The 21,740-nt window shown below is 41.2% G+C and overlaps 1 long non-coding RNA gene and 1 pseudogene across 1 annotated transcript in view; both read left to right on the top strand.

Moving 5' to 3' along the window:
• Positions 1–20,193, top strand: part of LOC117069003 — a 32,071-nt gene extending 11,878 nt beyond the window's left edge. Inside the window, exons 2-3 of the long non-coding RNA XR_004431338.1 lie at positions 691–761; positions 20,032–20,193. This is a non-coding gene — a long non-coding RNA (uncharacterized LOC117069003). The remainder of the gene's footprint in view (positions 1–690; positions 762–20,031) is intronic.
• Positions 16,714–17,306, top strand: LOC117069002 (annotated as a pseudogene).
• Positions 20,194–21,740: the final 1,547 nt, after the last annotated feature.

Here is a 21,740-nt window from a genome sequence, read left to right as displayed (position 1 = left end):
ATGCTCTAGAGATACATAGAGGATCATGATGAAATGGGATTTTGCAAGATATGACACCTCGCTTCACTAATCAACTTCTCCTGGGAGTAAATAATTATTTGCACGTGAATTGTTGTCTCAGGGTTTGCTTTAGGAAGAACCTGACCTAAAACAGGCACACTTGTACTGCACAGTGCATACGTATTCATTCAGGCTCTTTGAGCTATAAGAAGTAGAAAACTGGCCAGGCGCGGTGGCCCACACCTATAATGCCAGCACTTTGGGAGGCCAAGGTGGGTGGATTATGAGGTCAGGTGTTCAAGACCGGTCTGGTCAACATAGTGAAACCTCGTCTCTACTACAAATACAAAAAATTAGCCGGGTGTGGTGGTGTGCGCCTGTAATCCCAGCTACTGGGGAGGCTGAGGCAGGCGAATCACATGAACCCAGGAGGGCAGAGGTGGCAGTGAGCCAAGATGGCGCCACTACACTCCAGCCCAGGTGACAGAGTGAGACTCCATCTCAAAAACAAACAAACAAAAAAAGTAGAAAACCAAATATTGGCTAATGTATCTGGGAAGTATGTTGGCTGACCCAGATTCATGCATGCATAGGTCCAGAAACTCAAACAAGAAATTAGGAACCTGCCTCGTCCTGTCTGTATTACTTCAGTTTCTTGCTCTTAGCTGGCATCCTCTTCTCTAATGGCAGGCGGACTTTGTCTACACACCAGGGAAGATGGCTTCAGGCAGTCCACATACTCCCATGTCTGTGACACAAAGGTAGGGCTGATTATTCTCTAACTCCAGCATGGTGAGGAAGGAATTTGATTGTGGCAGCAAGGGTCAGATGTTCTCTCTGAACCAATGTATCTGGCCATGGGGGAAGTTTTTAGGGTTACTTGTGGGTTGCTGTCCAGGATCCATTTCCCCTCCTTCTATAGCCTCCCATTTCCTTTAGAAACTCACTCCCCCTCCTCAGTGTATCCCATCAACAGGAATGGAGTGACTGGTTCAGGATGGGTGTGCAGCCCAATCGGGGCCTGACAGGAGAATTACGCTGGGGCCTCCTGAAAAGGGGAAGTTTCCTTTTTCTTCTGTGAAAGCCAACAGGGCACTCTCTTTCCTGGGGAAGAGTGGCATAGGGTTGTTACCTTGGTAAACTGGCACAGTCTTTTTTTTTTTTTCTTTTCAGACAGGGTCTTGCTCTGTCACCCAGGCTGGAGGGCAGTGGCATAAATTCAGCTCACTGCACCCTCAGTCTCCCCAGTAGCTGGGACCACAATTGTGCACCACCACACCAGGTAATTTTTTTTTTTTTTTTTTGGTAGAGATAGGGCCTTGCCTTGTTGCTCAGGCTGTTCTTGACCTCCTGAGCTCAAGCAATTCACCCGCCTCAGCCTCCCAGAGTGCTGGGATTACAGGTGTGAACCACTGCACCTGGTGAACTGTACGTTTTGCCAAACTGAAAGGGGATTTTAGAACTGCTGGGGGTACATTACATGGAGCCAGAAGGTGATATCAATACTGCAGAAAAAGAGGAGAGAGCGACAGGGAGGGGAAGAGCAGAGCAGGAGAGGAGGGGAGGCAAGTGAGGTGGGCAGGTTCTTGATGATGTTATTAAATTGCCGTATCAAACTTGCCTGAAGTCTACTTCTGGACATTTTTGATTTTGAGCTAATTTTGTTTAATTTTTTATTGTGGGAAATTTCAAACATGTAGAAAGTTAGTAACAATAATAAAGCTTCAATAATTATCAATTCAGCTAATCTATGCCATCTCCATTTGATTTAGTACTTACTAACCCTCCCTACATAATTATTTTGAAGCAAATTTCTATCAAAGGTCTTCATCTTAAAATGTGTCAAATATTTAAAACACACACCATGAGATATTACATATAATATATATTAACCATGGTACATATTATATCAACTATGATATTATGATACCTAAAAGAATAATTTCTTTTTGTTTTCTGAGATGGAGTCTCACTCTGTCACCCAGGTTGAAGTGCAGTGGCACGATCTCAGTTTGCTGCAACCTCCACCTTCTGGGTTCAAGCAATTTTCGTGCCTTAGCCTCCTGCGTAGCTGGGATTACAGGTGCCCACCACCACACCCAGCTAATTTTTGGATTTTTTTTTTTTTTTTGAGATGGAGTCTCGCTCTGTCACCCAGGCTGGAGTGCAGTGGCGCTATCTCGGCTCACTGCAAGCTCCGCCTCCCGGGTTCACGCCATTCTCCTGCCTCAGCCTCCCGAGTAGCTGGGACTACAGGTGCCCGCTACCATGCCCGGCTGATTTTTTGTGTTTTTAGTAGAGACGGGGTTTCACCAAGTTAGCCAGGATGGTCTCGGTCTCCTGACCTTGTGATCCACCCACCTTGGCCTCCCAAAGTGCTGGGATTACAGGCGTGAGCCACCGCGCCCGGCCAATTTTTGTATTTTTAGTAGAGATGGGGTTCTATCAAGTTGGCCAGGCTGGTCTTGAACTCCTGACCTCAAGTGATTCTCCCACCTCAGTCTCCCAAAGTACAGAGATTACAAGCGTGAGTCACTGCACCTGGCCAAGAATAATTTCTTAATATCATCAAATATCAACTCAGTGCTACATTTCCCATGTTTCTTCAATGTTTACGTCCTTTGGATTGGTAATTTCCATTGATCTTTCTTCTGCCATCTCAAATATGTTTTTGAGCCCATCTAGTAAAATTTTAATTTCATTTATTATACTTCAGAGCTCTAGAATGTCCCCCCAAATAGCTTCCATTTCTCTATTGTGATGTTTATATCAGCTTATTCATTTATACCATATTTTCCTTTAACTATTTGAACATCTTTCTGTCTTCTTGGAAGCCTTTGTCTGCTAAATCCAACACCTGAGTTCAATCAGATTCAGTTTTTATTGACTGTCTTGTTTTCTGGGTATTTTTTGGTTGTTCTGTTTTGTTTTGGGGGTTTTGAGGGGGCATGTTTGATAATTTTGGGTTGAAAATTGGACATTGCAAATAATACAATATGAACTCTGGATTTTGTTGTGTTTTTCTGAGGGTCATTGTCTTGTTCTAATAGGCATTAACTTGCCTGGATCCAAACTACCAAGTTTTTTTTTCCCCTGTAGTGTTCAGCACCTGATACCTCTGTCCTGTTCAAGTTTCTCACTGCTGCTTTTTCAGCCTGGGCCGTGGGGGTCTCCCTTGTCCCTGCTTAACTTGGTAATCAGCCAAGATGAAACTCAGCATCTCTGTGGCTTCTTGTTTGTGCAGGTTCCTGCCCAATTTCCAGCTGCTCTGAGGGCTTTCGGGTCTGTCTTAAGATAATTGCGTGCCTGTAAGATTTTAGTGCTTGTTCATTTCGTCTGTGTATGGTTGGGGAATGGACTCAGAAGGAACAAGAAACAGAAAGCAGACTCACAGATCTCACCTCCTGCATAGCTTATCCTTCAGGAGATTTCTCCTTGGTCTCTGCCTCCTTTTTCACCAGGACCCTGAGGTTTCCCCTGTGTGGCTTATTTTCCAGTCAGGGAATCGGGCAAAGTTTACATTCAGAATTTGTCTCGCTCCTTCTGTGAGTCTTTCAATAGCAGTATTTCCTGTTAAAATTCCCAGCTGCGGGCTGGGCGCGGTGGCTCATGCCTGTAATCCCAGCACTTCAGGAGGCCAAGGTGGGTGGATCTCCTGAGGTCAGGAGTTCGAGACCAGCCTGACCAATATGGTAAAAAACTTGTCTCTACTAAAAATACAAAAATTAGCCAGGCATGGTGACATGCACCTGTAATCCCAGCTACTCGCGAGACTGAGACAGGAGAATTGCTTGAACCCCGGAGACGGAGGTTGCAGTGAGCCAGGATCATGCCGTACTCCGGCCTGGGAGACAGCAAGATTCAGTCTCAAAAAAAATAGTAATAATTAATTAATTTTAAAAAATCCCAGCTGCTTTTCTCTGCTTGAACTCTGATTGATAATTCCTTGAAACACGAAGGCTGTGGCTTCACCACAGATTTCCATAGCTAGTAGCTGTGGGGATTGGGGAATAAGCTCAGGTCAGAAAGCTACAAAATACATAGTTTTTGCCACTTCCAGTTGTGTTTTATATGAAACTCTCCTCCAGTTTCTGCCTGGTTTTGGACATTTTCAGTGTCTTTAAATAGTGGGGGTTTTTTGATGTTGTTTTGTCCAGTTTTTACTTTTGTTACATATGTGAGGGTTTGCTCCTCTGTCCTGGCCTCATTCACTGGTTTTAGCATGCATCAATACGTCTTCCCTCAATTAATTATTACAAGGGCCATAAGATAATTTTCTAATTTCATCATATCTTCTATATGTCGTCATTGGCTTTCTATTGTCAGGAAGATCTCCCTTCTCCCTTGTCTGTTTATACCAGTGAGGAGTTATTATTATTATTATTATTGTTATTATTGAAACGGAGTCTTGCTCTGTTGCCCAGGCTGGAGTACAGCAGTGCAATCTCAGCTCACTGCAACCTAGGCCTCCCAGGTTCAAGCAATTCTCCTGCTTCAGCCTCCCAATTAGCTGGGACTACAGGCACACACCACCACACCTGGCTAAATTTTTTATTTTTAGTAGAGATGGAGTTTCACCATGTTTGCCAGGGTGATCTTGAACTCCTGACCTCAGGTGATCCACCCGCCTTGGCCTCCCAAAGTGCTGGGATTACAAGCGTGAGCCACTGTGCCCAGCCTCATATTATTATTTTTATAATTATCCATTTTTTTTATGTTGAAATTATCCCAAGTGGGAAGACTTTGAAGCCAGTTTCTGTGTCATCTAAATGTCTCCATCTTCTTTGGAACTTCCTTACTTTCTGGTACAAGAAAGTGCTGCAGGCTCCCTGAACCAGCACTCTGGTATAATCATAAAAGCAGGAACATTGTTGTTTATTATCATTATCGTATCTTGCATATGCTGTAGGAGCCCTGATTCGTTTGGGAGCGAACAGCATTTAGAAACTAAGATATGACCACTGGGCCTGCTCATTGATATGGAGCTCTTTCAGTATCTGAACTCACACACATATAATTAGAAAAGAAATATATATACACACTACAGTCATGTGCCACATGACATTTTGGTCATGGGTGGGCTGCATAGATGACAATCCATAAGATTATAATGAAGCTAAAAAATTCCTTTTGCCTAGTGACCTCGTGGCTGTCAAAGAGTTGTAGCATAAGGCTTTCCTCATGTATTTGTGGTGATGCTGGCATAAACAAACCTACTGTACCACCATTCATATCAAACTATAGCATATACAATATATAATACTCAATCATAATGAAAAGCAATGTTGCTGGTTTATGCATTTACTATACAATGCTTTTTAAAAGTTTTATTTATTTATTTATTTGAGATGGAGTTTCGCTCTTGTTGTTGAGGCTGGAGTGCAGTGGCATCATCTCACCTCACTGCAACCTCTGCCTTCCGGGTTCGAGCAATTCTCCTGCCTCAGCCTCCTGAGTAGCTGGGATTACAGGTGCCTGCCACCATGCTCAGCTACTTTTGTGTGTGTGTGTGTGTGTGTATGTGTGTGTATTTTTAGTAGAGATGAGGTTTCATCAAGTTAGCCAGGCTGGTCTCAAACTCCTGACTTCAGGTAATCTACCCACCTCAGCCTCCCAAAGTGCTGGGATTACTGGCATGAGCCACCATACTGGCCTATACTATATTTTTTATCATTATTTTAGAGCATACTCCTTCTATTGATTAAAAAAAGCAACGTTAACTGCAAAACAGCCCCAGGCAGTTTCTTCTCAAGATATTCCGGAAGAAGGTATTGTTATCATAGGAGATGCCAGGTCCCTACCTGTTATTGACCCTAAAGACCGTCCAGTGAGACAAGACATGGAGGTGGAAAATAGTGACTTTCCTGATTCTGACCCTGTGTAGGCCTAGACTAATGTGTATGTTTGTGTCTTAGTTTTTACTTTATTTTTAAGTGTGTCTTGATTTTTTAAAAAAAGTTTAAGAAGTTAAAAAAAAATTTAAAAGAGAAGAACGTTTATAGAATAAAGATGTAAAGAAAGAAATATTTTGTATGGCTGTACAATGTGTTTGTGTTTTAAGCTAAGTGTTATTACAAAAGAGTCACAAAGTTAAGCAAAAGTCCCGGCGTGGTGACTCACGCCTGTAATCTCAACACTTTGTGAAGCTGAGGAGGGCGGACCACCTGAGGTCAGGAGTTCAAGACCAGCCTGGTCAACCTGGTGAAGGTCCGTCTTTACTAAAAATACAAAAAATTATCCAGGCGTGGTGGCGGGCACCTGTAATCCCAGCTACTCAGGAGGCTGAGGCAGGAGAATTGCTCGAACCTGAGAGGCAGAGGTTGCAGTGAGCCAAGATCACACCACTGCACCTTAGCCTAGATGACAAAGCAAGACTCTAGCTTTAAAAAAAAAAAAAAAAAAAAAAAGTTAAAAAAATTTTAAAGTTTATAAAGCAAAAATGTTACAGTATGCTAAGGTTAATTTATTGCTGAAGAAAGAAATGTTATAAAATGAATGTAGTGTAATCCCAGCACTTTGGGAGGCCGAGACGGGCGGATCACGAGGTCAGGAGATCGAGACCATCCTGGCGAACACAGTGAAACCCCGTCTCTACTAAAAATACAAAAAACTAGCCGGGCGAGGTGGCGGGCGCCTGTAGTCCCAGCTACTCGGGAGGCTGAGGCAGGAGAATGGCGTAAACCCGGGAGGCGGAGCTTGCAGTGAGCTGAGATCCGGCCACTGCACTCCAGCCTGGGCGACAGAGCAAGACTCCGTCTCAACAAAAAAAAAAAAAAAAAAATGAATGTAGTGTAGCCTATGTGTACAGTGTTGATAAGTCTACAGTAGTGAACAGTGATGTCCTAGACCTTCACATTCACTCACCACCCTCTCACTGACTCAGCCAGAGCAACCTCCATTCATGCTAAGTACCCTACACAGGGGTACTATTTTTTATAATCATTTATACTATATTTTTACTGTATCTTTTCTATGTTTAGATACACAGATACTTACCATTGTGCCCACAGTGTTCATTACAGTAACACACCCTACAGGTTTGCAGCCTAGGTATGTAGTAGGCTATAGCATCTAAGGTTGCGTAAGTACACTCTAGGATGTTTGCACAATGATGAAATTGCCTAATGATACATTTCTCAGTATACATCCCCATCGTTAAGCACCACATGACTGTCTATAAAATAATGTGTAGACGTATACACGTACATGCATACAAACATGCATACGTATGTGTGTTTGTGTTAACTCCCATGGTGTGTTTTAACATGTTCCTTTGTCCCTTGTATTTCCGTGAAATCAGTATGTTGATCTAGAAACTCGGTCAGATTCAAGTTTTTTGTTTCTTTTTAAGACAGGATCTCTCTTTGTCGCCCAGGCTGGAGTGCAGTGGCACTACCATAGCTCACTGTAACCTCCATCTTTTGGGCTCACGTGATCTTCCCACCTCAACCTCCCACTGAGTAGCTGGAACTAAAGGCACATACCACCATGCCTGGCTAATAGATTTAATTTTTTAAGGCTAAACTATTTCCTATGTAGTGTTGTGTGGTTCCAGTAGGAGTTGTGTAACATCTTTTTTTTTTTTTTTTAAGACAGATTTTGCTCTGTTGCTCAGGCTGAAGTATAGTGGCATGACCTCGGTTTGCTGCAACCTCTGCCTCCCGTGTTCAAGCAGTTCTCCTGCCTCAACGTCCTGAGTAGCTGAGATGACACGCATGCACCATCACACCTGGCTAATTTTTGTATTTTCAGTAGGGATGGGGTTTTGCCATGTTGCCCAGGCTGGTCTCGAACTCCTGAGCTCAAGTGATCTGCACACCTAAGCCTCCCAAAGTGCTGGGATTATAGGCGTGAGCCACCGTGCCTGACCCCTTAACATCTAATTTTCTGTCTTTTCTCCTTTTTTTGATGTTAGCAGCCATTGATAATGATTGTCTAGATCTAGTAATTCATTAGGGGTTTCTGGCAGATTCAAGATGGCCACTCTGAATCTGACACTCTTCTCATCTGGAGGTGAGGACTGTGTCCTCCTGCCTGAGTTTGAGTCTGCTGTGACCAGTAGAATGTGGTAGAAGAGATGCTGGGTCAGGATCTGGGCTCAGGCTTTGAGATACCTGTGGCTTCTTCTTCCTGTTACTGGAATAGTCATCCCTGAGGCCTCAGGCCATCATGTAAGACTCTAACTACTATGCTGGTGAGACAGCAGGGGTAGAAAGACCTAATATTATGTGAAGAGGCAGAGGGCCATTTGAGCCTAGCCATCCACCTGTCCCAGCTAAGATGCCAGGTATATGAGCAAAGCCTCTTGTACTCCCCAGACGAGACCAACTGTTAGTCAGATACCACTGAGTGACCCCAGTCAGCGTCCAGTGGGGCAAAAGAATTGTCCATCTGAGCTTTGCCCTAATTCAGGAGCCACGAACTTGTGAAATAGAATAAAACAGTTATCGCTTTGAGCCATTCCGTTTTGGGAGGGGGTAGTTTGCTACATAGCAGTAGATAACCAGAATATAGTTTCCCTTATGTTCTTATTGTATACTTTCTTCTTCATTTATTAACTGGAATAATTCTATAAAGGCATGTTATCCTCATCAACGATTTGGTTGCTCTGAGCTTCCTTTATTTTATTTTTTAAAATTGAGGTATAATTCGTATACAGAAAAATTCAACTTTTTAGGGTTATAGTTCCATGAGTTTTGACAAATGAATACAGTCATGTAAGCTCCACCAAGATTACAATATAGAATATTTCCATCACCTGAAAAAATTTCTTCATGCTGCTCTGTAGTTAACTGATTTCCCTGTGCCCCAGGTTTTGGCAAACATTGATCCTGTCTCTGTCCCTGTAATTTTGCCTTTTCTAGTCCTATGAATGAAATTTTATGGTATGTAGAATTTTTAATCTGCCTTCATTCACTCAACATCATACATGTTGAGTATATCAGAAGTTTATTTCTAGTTATCGTTGAGTATAATTCCACCATATGGATGTATCATAGTTTGTTTATTCATTCACCAGTTGAAGGACATTTAGGTTGTTTCTAGTTTTTTGTAATTATGAATAAACCTACCATAAACACTGATGTGTGAACATAAGCTTTCATTTCTCTTGAATTGAATTTCGTTCCTCTTGAATATCTAGAATTGGGTTTTTTGGGTCATATGGAAAATACAGGTTTAACTTTATAGGAACTGTCAAAATGTTTGTTGGTTAAAACAATTTTTTAAAAATAGAGACAGGGTCTCACTATGTTGTACTATGTTGTCCAGGCTGGTCTTGAACTCCTGGACTCAAGTGATCCTCCTGCCTCAGCGCCCCAGAGTGCTAGGACTATACTGGTGTGAGCCACTGCACTGGCCCCAAAATGTTTTTTCAAGTGGATGTATCATTGTGCATCCCCACCAGCAGCAAATGAGAGTTCCAGATGCCCTGCATCCTTGTCACACCTTTGGTATCGCCAGGTTTTTCTCGATGTTTTTGTTTTTTAATTTTGTCTTTGCAATAGCTGTATCACACTGTGGCTATAATTTGCGATTCCCTAATGACTAATGCCATTGAGCATCTGTCTTTATTTTTTTTTTCTTTTTTTGTACAGAGTAACAAGACTGAGCCATGGAGCATCATTTTGTGTGCATATTTGCTGTTTTTTTTTTTTTTTTAATTCAAATGTTTGTTCAAACATTTTGCCCATTTTTCTATTGAGGTCTTTGCTTGTTTGTTTTCATTTTTTTATTTTATTTCAATAGTTTTTGGGGAACAGGTGGTTTTTGGTTATATGGATAAGTTCTTTAGTGGTGATTTCTAAGATTTTGGTGTACCCATCACCTGGGCAGTATACACTGTACGCAATGTGTAGTCTCTTATCCCTCACGCCCTCCCACCCTCCCCCGCAGTCCCTGACATCCATTGTATCATTCTTATGCCTTTGTGTTCTCATAGCTTAGCTCCCACTTATAAGTGAGAACATACGATATTTGGTTTTCCATTCCTGAATTACCTCACTTAGAATAATGGTCTCCAATTCCATCCAGGTTGCTGTGAATGCCATTATTTCGTTCCTTTTTATGACTAAGTAGTATTCCATGGTGTGAGTGTGTGTGTGTGTGTATCACATCCTCCTTATCCACTTGTTAGTTGATGGGCATTTTGACTGGTTCTATATTTTTGCAACTATGAATTGTGCTGTTATAAACATGCCTGTGCAAGTGTCTTTTTCTTTTTTTTTCTTTTTGAGACAGAGTCCTGTTCTGTCACCTAGGCTGGAGTGTAGTGGTGTGATCCTGGCTCACTGCAACCTCCGCCTCCTGGGTTCCAGCGATTCTCCTGCCTCAGCCTTCTGAGTAGCAGGGATTACAGGTGCCCACCACCACGCCCAGCTAATTTTTGTATTTTTAGTAGAGACTGGGTTTTGCAATGTTGGCTAGGCTGGTCTTGAACTCCTGACCTCAAATGATCCACCTGCCTCGGCCTCCCAAAGTGCTGGGATTACAGGCATGAGTCACCATGCCCAGCCCTGTCTTTTTCATATAATGACTTCTTTTCCTCTGGGTAGATACCCAGTAGTGAGATTGCTGGGTCAAATGGTAGTTCTACTTTTAGTTCTTTAAGGAATGTCCATACTGTTTTCCATAGTGGTTGTACTGGATGGCATTTCCACCAGCAGTGTAAAAGTGTTCCCTTTTCACCACTTCCACATCTTTTTTTTTTTTTTTTTTAATTATGGCTGTTCTTGCAGAAGTAAAGTGGTATCTCAATGTGGTTTTAATTTTCGTTTCCCTGATAATTTGTGATATTGAATTTGAGAGATCTTTATATATTCTGGATATAAGTCTTTTACCATATACACACTTTGCAAATATTTTCTCCAAGTCTATGGTTTCTTTTTTCATTTTCGTTCGCAGTAACTTTCAAAGAGCAGAGGTTCAAAATTTTAATGAAGTCCAATTTATCATATTTTTCTTTTATGGATTGTATTTTGATGTTGTCTTAGAAATCTTTGCCTAACCCATAGTGACATACGTTTTCTCCTAGAAGTTTTGTAGTTTGGGGTTTCATGTTTACACCAATGATTCATTTTGAGTTGATTTTTGAGTATGGTATGACACCTGGGTCAACTTTCCTATTTTTTTTCATATCAATATCCAATTATTCCAGCATCATTTGTCGAAAAGATGATCATTTCTCCATTGAATTGCCTTCATCTCTTTGTCAAAAATCAATTGGCCATATAGGTGTGGATCTTTCTTTGGATTCTATTCTATTCCATTAATCTATGTATACATTGATCTATGTATCCATCCTTTCAGCAATAACAAACTGTATTGATTATTGTGACTTTGAAGTAACTCTTGAAATCATCAGGTATTTTGAGTCCTTCAACTTTGTTCTATTGTTTTGGCCCTTCTAATTCCTTTGCCTTTACATACAAATTTTAAAATCAGGTTGTTTACTTCTACAAAATTCTAGGATTTTGTTTTGGATTGCACTGAACTTATAGGTTATTTTGATAGAATTTATATCTTAATAATATTGAATCTGACAATTCAAAAATACAGATTATCTCACCGTTTATTTAGATCCTATTTTATTTCTTTCATCAGTGTTTGGTACTTCTCAGTATGCTGATCTTGCGTATATTTTGTTAGATTTTAGCCTACATATTGCATTATTTTCAGTGTTCTTGTAAATGCTACTTAAAATGTTTTCATTTTGTAATTATTTATTGCTAGTCTATAGACATGCAATTAATTGAACTGACCTTACATACTGTGACCTTGCTAAATGCCTTTACTGGTTCTGGGAGATTTTAAAATAGAATCTTTTGTATTTTCTACATAGACAATCATGTCACCTTTGAATCAAGAGTTTTATTTCTTTATCACCAATCTATTTTCTTGTTCTTTTTTTTTTTTTTTTTTTTTTTGAGACGGAGTCTCGCTCTGTCGCCCAGGCTGGAGTGCTGTGGCCGGATCTCGGCTCACTGCAAGCTCCGCCTCCCGGGTTCACGCCATTCTCCTGACTCAGCCTCCCGAGCAGCTGGGACTACAGGCGCCCACCACCTCGCCCGGCTAGTTTTTTGTATTTTTAGTAGAGACGGGGTTTCACCGTGTTAGCCAGGATGGTCTCGATCTCCTGACCTCGTGATCCACCCGACTCGCCTCCCAAAGTGCTGGGATTACAGGCTTGAGCCACCGCGCCCGGCCTATTTTCTTGTTCTTGCTTTATTCCACTGGCTAGGGCCTTCAGTATGATGTTAAATACAAATGGTGAGAGTGAACATCATTACATTGTTCTTGATTTTAGGAGAAAGTTCATTCTTTAATCATGAAGCACGACATTAGTTGTAGGTTTTGTGTAATTGCCCTTTGTTTGATTGTGAAAGTTCTCTTCTGTGTCTAATTTTGGAGAGTTTTTATAATGAATTGATGCTGAATTTTGTTCAATTATCTTTTTTCTCCTATTGAGAAGTTCATATCATTTTTCTTCTTGAGTCAATTAAATTACATTCATTTATTCTTAAATGTTGAACCAATTTTGCATTTCCAGGATAACTCCCCCACTTTGTCATGATGCATTATTCTTTTTATATATTGCTGAACACAGTTTGCCAACATTTTGTTGAAGATTTTTGTTATCTATGTTTATGAGGGATAATGGTCTAAAGGATTTTTTTTCTTGTAGTGTTGATTTCTGGTTTGGGTATTTGTGTAACGGCCTCATAAGATGAGTTGGGAAGCATTTCTTCTTTTCAATTTTCTGGAAGAATCTGTGGGAAATTGTATTATTTCTTCCCTAAATGTTTAGTGGAATTCACCACTGAAGCCATCTAGGCTTGGAGTATTATTGTTGAAAAATTTTTTTTTTTTGAGACGGAATCTTGCCCTGTCGCCGAGGCTGGAGTGCAGTAGTGTGATCTCCGCTCACTACAGCATCTGCATCTCAGGTTCAAACGATTCTCCTGCCTCAGCCTGCCAAGTAGCTGAGATTACAGGCCCCCGCCACCATGCCCAGCTAATTTTTGTATTTTTAGTAGAGATGGGGTTTCACCATGTTAGCCAGGCTAGTGAAATATTTTAAATGACAAATTCAATTTCTTTGATATATACAGGAATATGTAAGTTATTTATTTTCTCTTTAGTGAGTTTAGGGAGTTTGTGTTTTCTAAGGAATTTGCCCATTTCATCTAATTTATCAAATTTATAGGCATAATATTGTATTAAATATTCCTTTATCCTTTTAATGTCTAAGATCTATAATGTAATATTTTTCATTCTTGACATTAGTAATCTGTTTTCTTCTTTTTATTGATCAGTCGGGCTAGGGGCTTATAAATTTTGTTCCTCTTTCTGAGGAACCAGTTTTATGTTTGATTTTCTTTATTATTTTTGTTTACATGTTCATGAGTTTCTGCTTTTGTCTTTATTATTTGCTTATTTCTACTTGCTTTGGGTTTAGTTTACTCTTCTTTTTATAGTTTCTTAAGGTGGTAGCTTAGGTCATTGATTTGATAGCATATATACATACATATATATTTAATGCTATCAGTTTTCCTCTAAGCACTGCTTTAATTGTATCCTATAATTTTGGATAAGTTGTTTGTTCATTTTAATTCAATGCAAAATATTTTTAATTGACCTTTTGACTTTGACTCATGGGTTATTTGAAGTTTGTTAATTTCCAAATATTTCAGGATAATCCAGACATCTTTTTGTTATTGGTTGTTAGTTTTTAGTTCCTTTGCGTTCAGATAACATACTCTATTTAATTGCAATTCTTTAAGAATTGTTGAGGTTTGCTGTATTTCCTAGAATGTAAACTAACCTGGCATATGTACTACAAGCATTACAAAAAAAAAGTGTGTGTTCTGTTTTTGTTGTGAGGAGTGTTTTATAAATGCCACTTATGTTTCTTTCATTCATAAGACATTTTTGTTAGGTATTCTATGTCTTGTCATTTAAAATGTTTCTACCTATAAAAACCTATTATCAGGCTGGGCGCGGTGGTTCACGCCTATAATCCCAATGCTTATGGGAGGCTGAGGCAGGTGGATCACCTGAGGTCAGGAGTTCTAAACCAACCAGGCCAACATGGTGAAACCCCATCTCTACTGAAAATACAAAAATTAGCTGGGCATAGTGGCACATGCCTGTAATCCCAGCTACTTGAGAGGCTGAGGCAGGAGAATTGCTTAAACCCAGGAGGCAGAGGAGGCAGAGGGTGCAGTGAGCCAAGATTGCACCACTGCACTCCAGCCTGGGTGACAGAGCAAGACTATGTCTCAAAAACAAACAAAACAACAACAAAAAACAAACAAACAAACAAACAAAACCTGTTATCAGCCTGGATTGTTTGCCCAGTCCTGTGGCCACACGTGCAAGGTGATCTGATTGGCGCCTTCTTTGGTATTGCACAACTGGAGTTGAGGGTAACTTTTCTCCAAAGGCATTTGGGCTGCTGGCCAGACAAAAACAATAAAATGCTCACTGCAGTCCACCCTTTGACTTTCTTTTTTTTTTAATTTTTAATTTTAACTTTAAAAAGTTATTTATTTATTTTATGGAGACGGAGTTTCCCCATGTCGCCCAGGCTGGTCTCAAAATCCCTGACTTAGGCAAACTCCTGGACTCAAGCTATCCACCAGGCTTGGCCTTCCGAAGTGCTGGGATTGCAGGTGTGAGCCACTGTTCCTGGCCTGTGCTTTGACTTTCAAGGGCTCATGCACACCTATACCTGTGCACAGACACATGTTCATAATCCCAACGTGTACAAAGTTGAACATTTTTCCCATATGCATCTTTTAAATAACTCAAAACCTGCTTTCTTTTACAAATTAAGACCATGTTCAGTCACATTCAGTTAAAACAGCTCCAAGCCCAGCTTCTCTGTGTGAGATGCATACTCCTTTTGATCATGTTTGAACATTATTCCTCCTGTTTCAGGAGCCTATGTGCTAGATGACAAATGAACGCACTCCTACCCATCCAAGGAGGCTGTGGTGCAGAACAGCCAGAAAAAGTATCCTCTGTCGGGTGTGATGGCTCAAGCCTATAATCTCAGCGCTTTGGGAGGCTGAGACAAGAGGACTGCTTAAGTCCAGGAGTTTTACTCCTGGGCAACATAGTGAGATCCTGTCTGGACAAAAAATTTTTTAATTAGCCAAGTGTGATGGTGCGTACCTGTAGTCCCAGCTACTCAGGAGGCTGAGGTGAGAGGATTGCTTGTGCCTGGGAGGTAGAGGCTGCAATGATTGTGCCACTGCATTCCACCCTGGGCAACAGAGCGAGACCCTGCCTAAATATACTATATATGAAATATACATGATGAATGAAATATATATAGAGTATTATATATAATATGTGGAATATATATGATCTATATTATATATGGAGTATATATATATGAAATACATAGCTAATATATAAAAAATATATACAATATTTTTATATAGTATATTTTGACTGTATTATATATTATGTTATATATTCCATATATTCTGGTTGGTGCAATAGTAATTACGTTTTGGACTGTGATCTTAAAATTATAACTAGACTCAAGCACATCTTTATTAATCAAAATAGGAACCATTACAATCAACACATTTTTACCAATGAGAAATAAGTTTGTTTATTCCTGTAATGTAAAAATCTGTGCTTCGGGATTTGACAAACTCTTGGAAAGTATTTTCTGCATCCTGCTGGTTGTGGAAGCGTTTTCTCTGGAAAAAGTTGTCAAGATGGTTGAAGAAGCAGTAGTTGGTTGGCGAGAGGTCAGGTGAATATGGCAGATGAGACAAAACTTCGTAGCCCAATTTATTCAACTTTTGAAGTGTTGGTTGAGGGACCTACGGTCGGCATTGTCCTGGAGAAGAATTGGGTCCTTTCTGTTGACCAGTGCCAGCTGCAGGCATTGCAGTTTTTGGTGCATCTCATCGATTTGCTTACCATAAGTCTCAGATGTGATGGTTTTGCTGGGATTCAGAAAGCTGTAGTGGATCAGACCGTCAGCACGCCACCAAATAGTGACCATAACCTTTTTTTGGTGCAAGTTTGGCTTTGGGAAGCGCTTTGGAGCTTCTTCTCAGTCCAACCACCAAGCTGGTCATCACTGGTTGTCGTATAAAATCCACTTTTTGTGACACATCACAATCCGATGGAGAAATGGTTCATTGTTGTTGTGTAGAATAAGAGAAGATGACACTTCAAAATGATGTTTGTGATTTTTGCTCAGCTCGTGAGGCACCCACTTATCAAGCTTTTTCATCTTTCCAGTTTGTATCAAATGCCGAACGACCATAGAATGGTGGACGTTGAGTTCTTCAGCACCTTCTGGTATAGTTGTAAGAGGACCAGCTTCCATGATTGCTCTCAGTTGGTCGTTGTCAACTTCCGACGACTGGCCACTACACCCCTCATCTTCAAGGCTCTCCTCTCTTTTGCAAAAGTTCTTGAACTCCCACTGCACAGTATGTTCATTAGCAGTTCCTGGGCCAACTGCATTATTGATGTTGTGAGTTGTCTCCACTGCTTTACAATCCATTTTGAACTCGAATAAGAATATTGCTTGAATTTGCTTTTTGTCTAACATCATTTCCATAGTCTAAAATAAATAAAAAATAAACAGCAAGTAATAAGTCATTAGCAAAAATAAATAAAGAGAGAAATGCTCATTAAGATGATGTATGACATAATCAAATTTAAGAATGTATTCCAGTCCTGTAGTGGCTGCTTCCTGGAAGGTAGTGTCACGTGGAACTTCTTCATGTCAGCATCCGGAGCTCCAGGAAGGGAAAATTTCAAGTCAGATAGAATTCTATATATACCATTTCTTTAGAACCTTCAGCCCTCAAGATTCCAACATCATGACCTCAGTTTCAACACAGTCGTCCTTAGTCCTCATGTCACTGCTTTTGGTGCTGCCTGTTGTCGAAGCAGCAGAAGCTGATGATGCAATCGCCCTCTTGTTAGGTGTGGTTCTCAGCATTACAGGCATTTGTGCTGCTTGGGGGTATATGCACGAAAAAGAAATGGACAGATGTGACTTTGAAAAGCCTACTGAATCAAACCTCACCCTGAAAACCTTTGTGCTATGGAGGCTAAACCTTAGCTTTGGTGTCTGAAAGTTTCCAAGAATCAGTAAATAAGGGAGTTTTACATTTTCAGTAAATAAGGGAGTATGTCTGAAATGGGAACAGACATACATATATAAATTGAAAAAACAAATGTTTTCTTTACAACAAATAATGCACAGAAAAATGGAGCCTATAATTTGTATTTGCTAGTTAGAAAGGAGGTCAAAGAAGTCGGATGGCTGAAATTTACATAAGTAATATTTCATAGTTTTAAAATTGTCAAAGAATGTGAAATAGGAAGAAGGAAGTTCTTGCCCAGAATCTTAGGAAATCACCACTGTTCGGTTATAATCACTGACTCCTGAATCGTTGGGGAGTTTTCTCCGTCTTTTTATTAGATTTTTGTTTTGTTGTCTCCCAAGTTAATATTGTATTTAGATATCAGAGAGTCAGTCAAAAAGGGAAATTTTTTCTCTGGAGAAAAAACATTTAGAAAAATGTATTCAGTGTATCTAACACTGAAATGCAGAAAAAAAATTAATGTTAAAAAAACTATAGACATTGACATGGAAAAGAGATTTAACATTAAGAAAAAAACTTTACGTTAAGTAACATCCTGATAAGTACTATATTAAGTATAAACCCATTATGTTGTTTAAAAAAAAAAGAATGTATTCCAATATCAAACAACAAATTTCAACAATGCAAAAACTGCAATTACTTTTGCACCAACCATATATTATATATCCATATAATATATATCCATATACATGAGATATATGATTATATATTCCATATACATAATATATATATATATATCTTCAAGGTAGCTGTTCCTCTATTTTTCCTGGTCTGTCAACATGTTGCTTTCAATGTAATAGACCAATTAGCTGTTATGTGCAATGTTCCATTTCACTGGGAACAATTTGTGTTCTAAAAGGAGAGAGGACTCTGAGGAAGACTCTGTAAAGGAGTAAAAGGGAACATCGCCTGGTATTTTCTCTTTCATGATGGAGAAAAATGCTTTTGCTCAATCAAAAGTGTATACCAGGGTCAGGCACAGTGGCTTATGCCTGTAATCCCAGCGTTTTGGGAGGCTGAGGTGGAAAGGTCACTTAAGTCCAGGAGTTCAAGACCAGACTGGCCAACATGGCAAAACCCCATCTTTACTAAAAATACAAAAATTAGCTGGGTGTAGTGGCACATGCCTGTAGTCCCAGCTACTCAGGAGGCTGAGGATCACTTGAACTTGGGAGGCAGAGGTTGCAGTGAGCCAGGATCGCGCAACTGCATTCCAGGCAGGGCAACAGGACGAGACTCTGTCTCAAAAAAAAAAAAAAAAGTGCATACCAGGCTAAGCGCGGTGGCTCTTGCTTGTAATCCCAGCACTTTGGGAGGCCAAGGTAGGCAGACCACTTGAGGTCAGGAGTTCGAGACCAGCCCGGCCAACATGGTGAAACCCTGTCTGTACTAAAAATACAAAAATTAGCCAGGCGTGGTGGTGCATGCCTGTAATTCCAGCTACTCATGAGGCTGGGGCAGGAGAATCATTTGAACCTGGGACGCGGAGGTTGCAGTGAGCTGGGGTCACGCAATATTACTCCAGCCTGGGTGACAGAGACTCCGCCTCAAAAAAAAAAAAAATTGCACACCAGTTTCCAGGCACTGTATTGATTTTGCCCAGTGAGAAGAAAATGGGAGTTGGGTTGGGATCGACAGTTGGAGAACCACCTGATTAAGCTAAGGCTAATTCAACTGACACCCTGTGCAGCGGCTGAATTGCAGATTCAGTGGGGATGCCATGGGGGTCACCAAGCACACCCTTTCCAACTTTCCAAGTGTTTGATGTTTGGGACTGTCTACAATATACTACAACCCCTGAAATGTGTACTTAAAACATTTTTTAGAGGTAACAATGCTTTTGATTGCTATTTTGGAGGAAAGAGGAAGTTCCAGTGTCTCGTTTTTGGCCCTGCCCACCATGGTGGCATTTACTCCAGGGCTTAACAAGCCAGTCGGTGATGATGCCTGATTCTGAGGAGATCCATCTAACTATCGACATCTGGACAGAAAAGATCCTTGGGATGGGCTTGCTATTGGTGGACTCAATCCCAACTCCATCTCTGGATCCACATAGACCTCCCTCCAAAGGGCAGACCATGGTGATGTCAAGGTTCCTAGGATCTCAATAATTAGCATTAATTAGATTGGATCCAGTATCCAGTAGACCAAAGGTTTTGGTATGTTTTTTCTCCCAGGGCACATTTCTCTTTGGAAGAAGCCCTCCAGGTTGCCTTGGTGATCATGTGGGTCTCAAGCCTACCTAGACCATATTACTTACAGTCTCCAGTCTCTAGACGAGAGACTCTAGATCGATGAAGTGACCCAGCATACAGAATTAGATACCAGTTTATACCAGTTCTTGACTTCCTTGTGTCTTGATTTTCATTAGACCTGGACTTATTTTATTCTTTTTTTTTTTTTTTTTTGAGACGGAGTCTCACTTTGTCGCCCAAGCTGGAGTGCAGTGGCATGATCTCAGCTCACTGCAACCTCTGCCTCCCAAGTTCAAGCAATTCTTCTGCCTCAGCCTCCTGAGTAACTGGGACTACAGGCGCCCACCACCACGCCCGGCTAATTTTTGTATTTTTAGTAAAGACGGGGGTTTCACCATGTTGATCACGTTGGTCTCGAACTCCTGACCTCAGGTGATCCGCCCGCCTCAGCTTCCCAAAGTGTTGGGATTACAGGCGTGAGCCACCTAGCCTGGTCTATTTTATTCTGTTTTTATTTTATGGTTGCGTACAAAAGGATGGAGCAACTGTCACTTTAATTCCTGGGAACCCACTAATTAACCACAACTAAAGATCTCTGGGCCTTACACCAACCATGTTGTGAAACCTAATAAGCACGCTTGCCTTATTGCCTATTATGATCACCTGATCTACTTGGCGTCTGGCAGGTAACTGTGGCCACGTGGACCAAGCCAACGCCTGCTCCTCTCATCCCTGCTGAGATCAGTAAGGCAATTCCAGCCCATACCACCAACATCCCCAGGCCAGGAGAACAGCTAATGAAGCCCATTTGAAAGACTGCCATCTTCCTCGCCAATCCGTTTCTCAAGGCCACGGTGAGTGGAGAGCCTTCCAGCCCTGATGGAAGCCACATGGAGGCGGGAGGAGCCGGTAAGGGGGAAACCCACTGCAGTTCCAGGGCAGCATTCCTATCTCCTGAAGTCTTTGAATTCTTTCTCTGTCTTATGCCAAAGTGTCTCTGGCTTTGCCATGTCATTTTGCACAGAGCAGCATTCAGAACATTAGCCAAAGCTGCAAACTGCTAAAGCAGCTGCCCACGCCCCCTGAAAGAATGCACCTAAATCAATAACTTCATTCCAGCTGAGAAACAAACTCCAGCCTCTGTGCCCAGGGACCCTAAGTCCCTTCTCATGATGACTACACGTATCTTTGTTTTTGTTTTTATTTACAGTATGACTATACACGTTGGTGCAGCCATGCTCTTCCTTCAAGAAGTAATTCTTCATTCTCCTTCCATAATAATGCATTTCACTCCCAGGCCTTGTTGAATTTCAGTTCTGGTTACCAGCCAAGTAAAAATGTGTAGTAGCAGGGCATGAGAGTGTGGTTATTTTCCCTCAAAGGGCGAGGACTCTTCCTAAGGGAGGAGAGGCACAGTGGGAGTATTGCACAGTGGTAGGGCCGGGGGAGTCTCAGAATATTTCTGGATATTTTTATTCCAGTTCCATCTTGTCAGGCTTTCTTTCTTTCTCAACCATTGCCCTCACTTTTCATTAAAAGTACTGTAGGCCGGGTGTGGTAGCCTATGCCTGCCTGTAATCCCAGCACTTTGGGAGGCTGAGGCGGTTGGATCATGAGACCAGCCTGACCAAGATGGTGAAACCCCATCTCTACTAAAAATACAAAAATTAGCCAGGCGTGGTGGCGGACGTCTGTAATCCCAACTACTCAGGAGGCTGAGACAGGAGAATCACGTGAACCCAAGCAGCAGAGGTTGCAGTGAGCCAAGATTGCGCCACTGCACTCCAGCCTGGGTGACAGAGCGAGACTCTGTCTCAAAAAAAAAGTACTATAGGCTGTGAATTCAACTGTGTTAATACACAAGCTGCAGGTTCAGCCTCGGATGGGTTCGGTTTTCAGCCTACTGATAACCAGTTACAGAGTTTTTTAAAACTTAGTTGTAGAAAGACTTGAATATTCCCTTTTTCTTTTTCTTTTTCTTTTTTATTTTTGGATACACAGTTGCACTCTGTTGCCCAGGCTGAAGTGCAGTGCCGCAATCTCGGGCAACCTCTGCCTCCCAGGTTCAAGTGATTCTGCAGCATCAGCCTCCCAAGTAGCTGGGATTACAGGCACCTGCCACCACACTCAGCTAAATTTTGTATTTTTAGTAGAGACGGGGTTTCACCATGTTGGCCAGGCTGGTCTCAAACTCCTGACCTCAAGTGATCCGCCAGCATTGGCCTCCCAAAGTGCTGGGATTACAGGGGTGAGCCACCTTGCCCAGTCAATATTCTCTTTTTTGAGGCAAGTATTTTTAGATTTGGGTTACTATCATTTTGAATTTGGCCAGTGCTCACAGAAGCCACCACTGTATTTCATATTGCTTTTGCATGTCTCATCCCCTTTTAATTGG

Source organism: Trachypithecus francoisi, unplaced genomic scaffold (genome assembly GCF_009764315.1).
Source record: "Trachypithecus francoisi isolate TF-2019V2 unplaced genomic scaffold, Tfra_2.0 Lachesis_group21, whole genome shotgun sequence".
Taxonomy (NCBI): Eukaryota; Metazoa; Chordata; class Mammalia; order Primates; family Cercopithecidae; genus Trachypithecus; species Trachypithecus francoisi.
The sequence above is the reverse complement of the archived record's forward strand: the minus strand, read 5'-3'. Positions and strand labels throughout refer to the sequence as shown.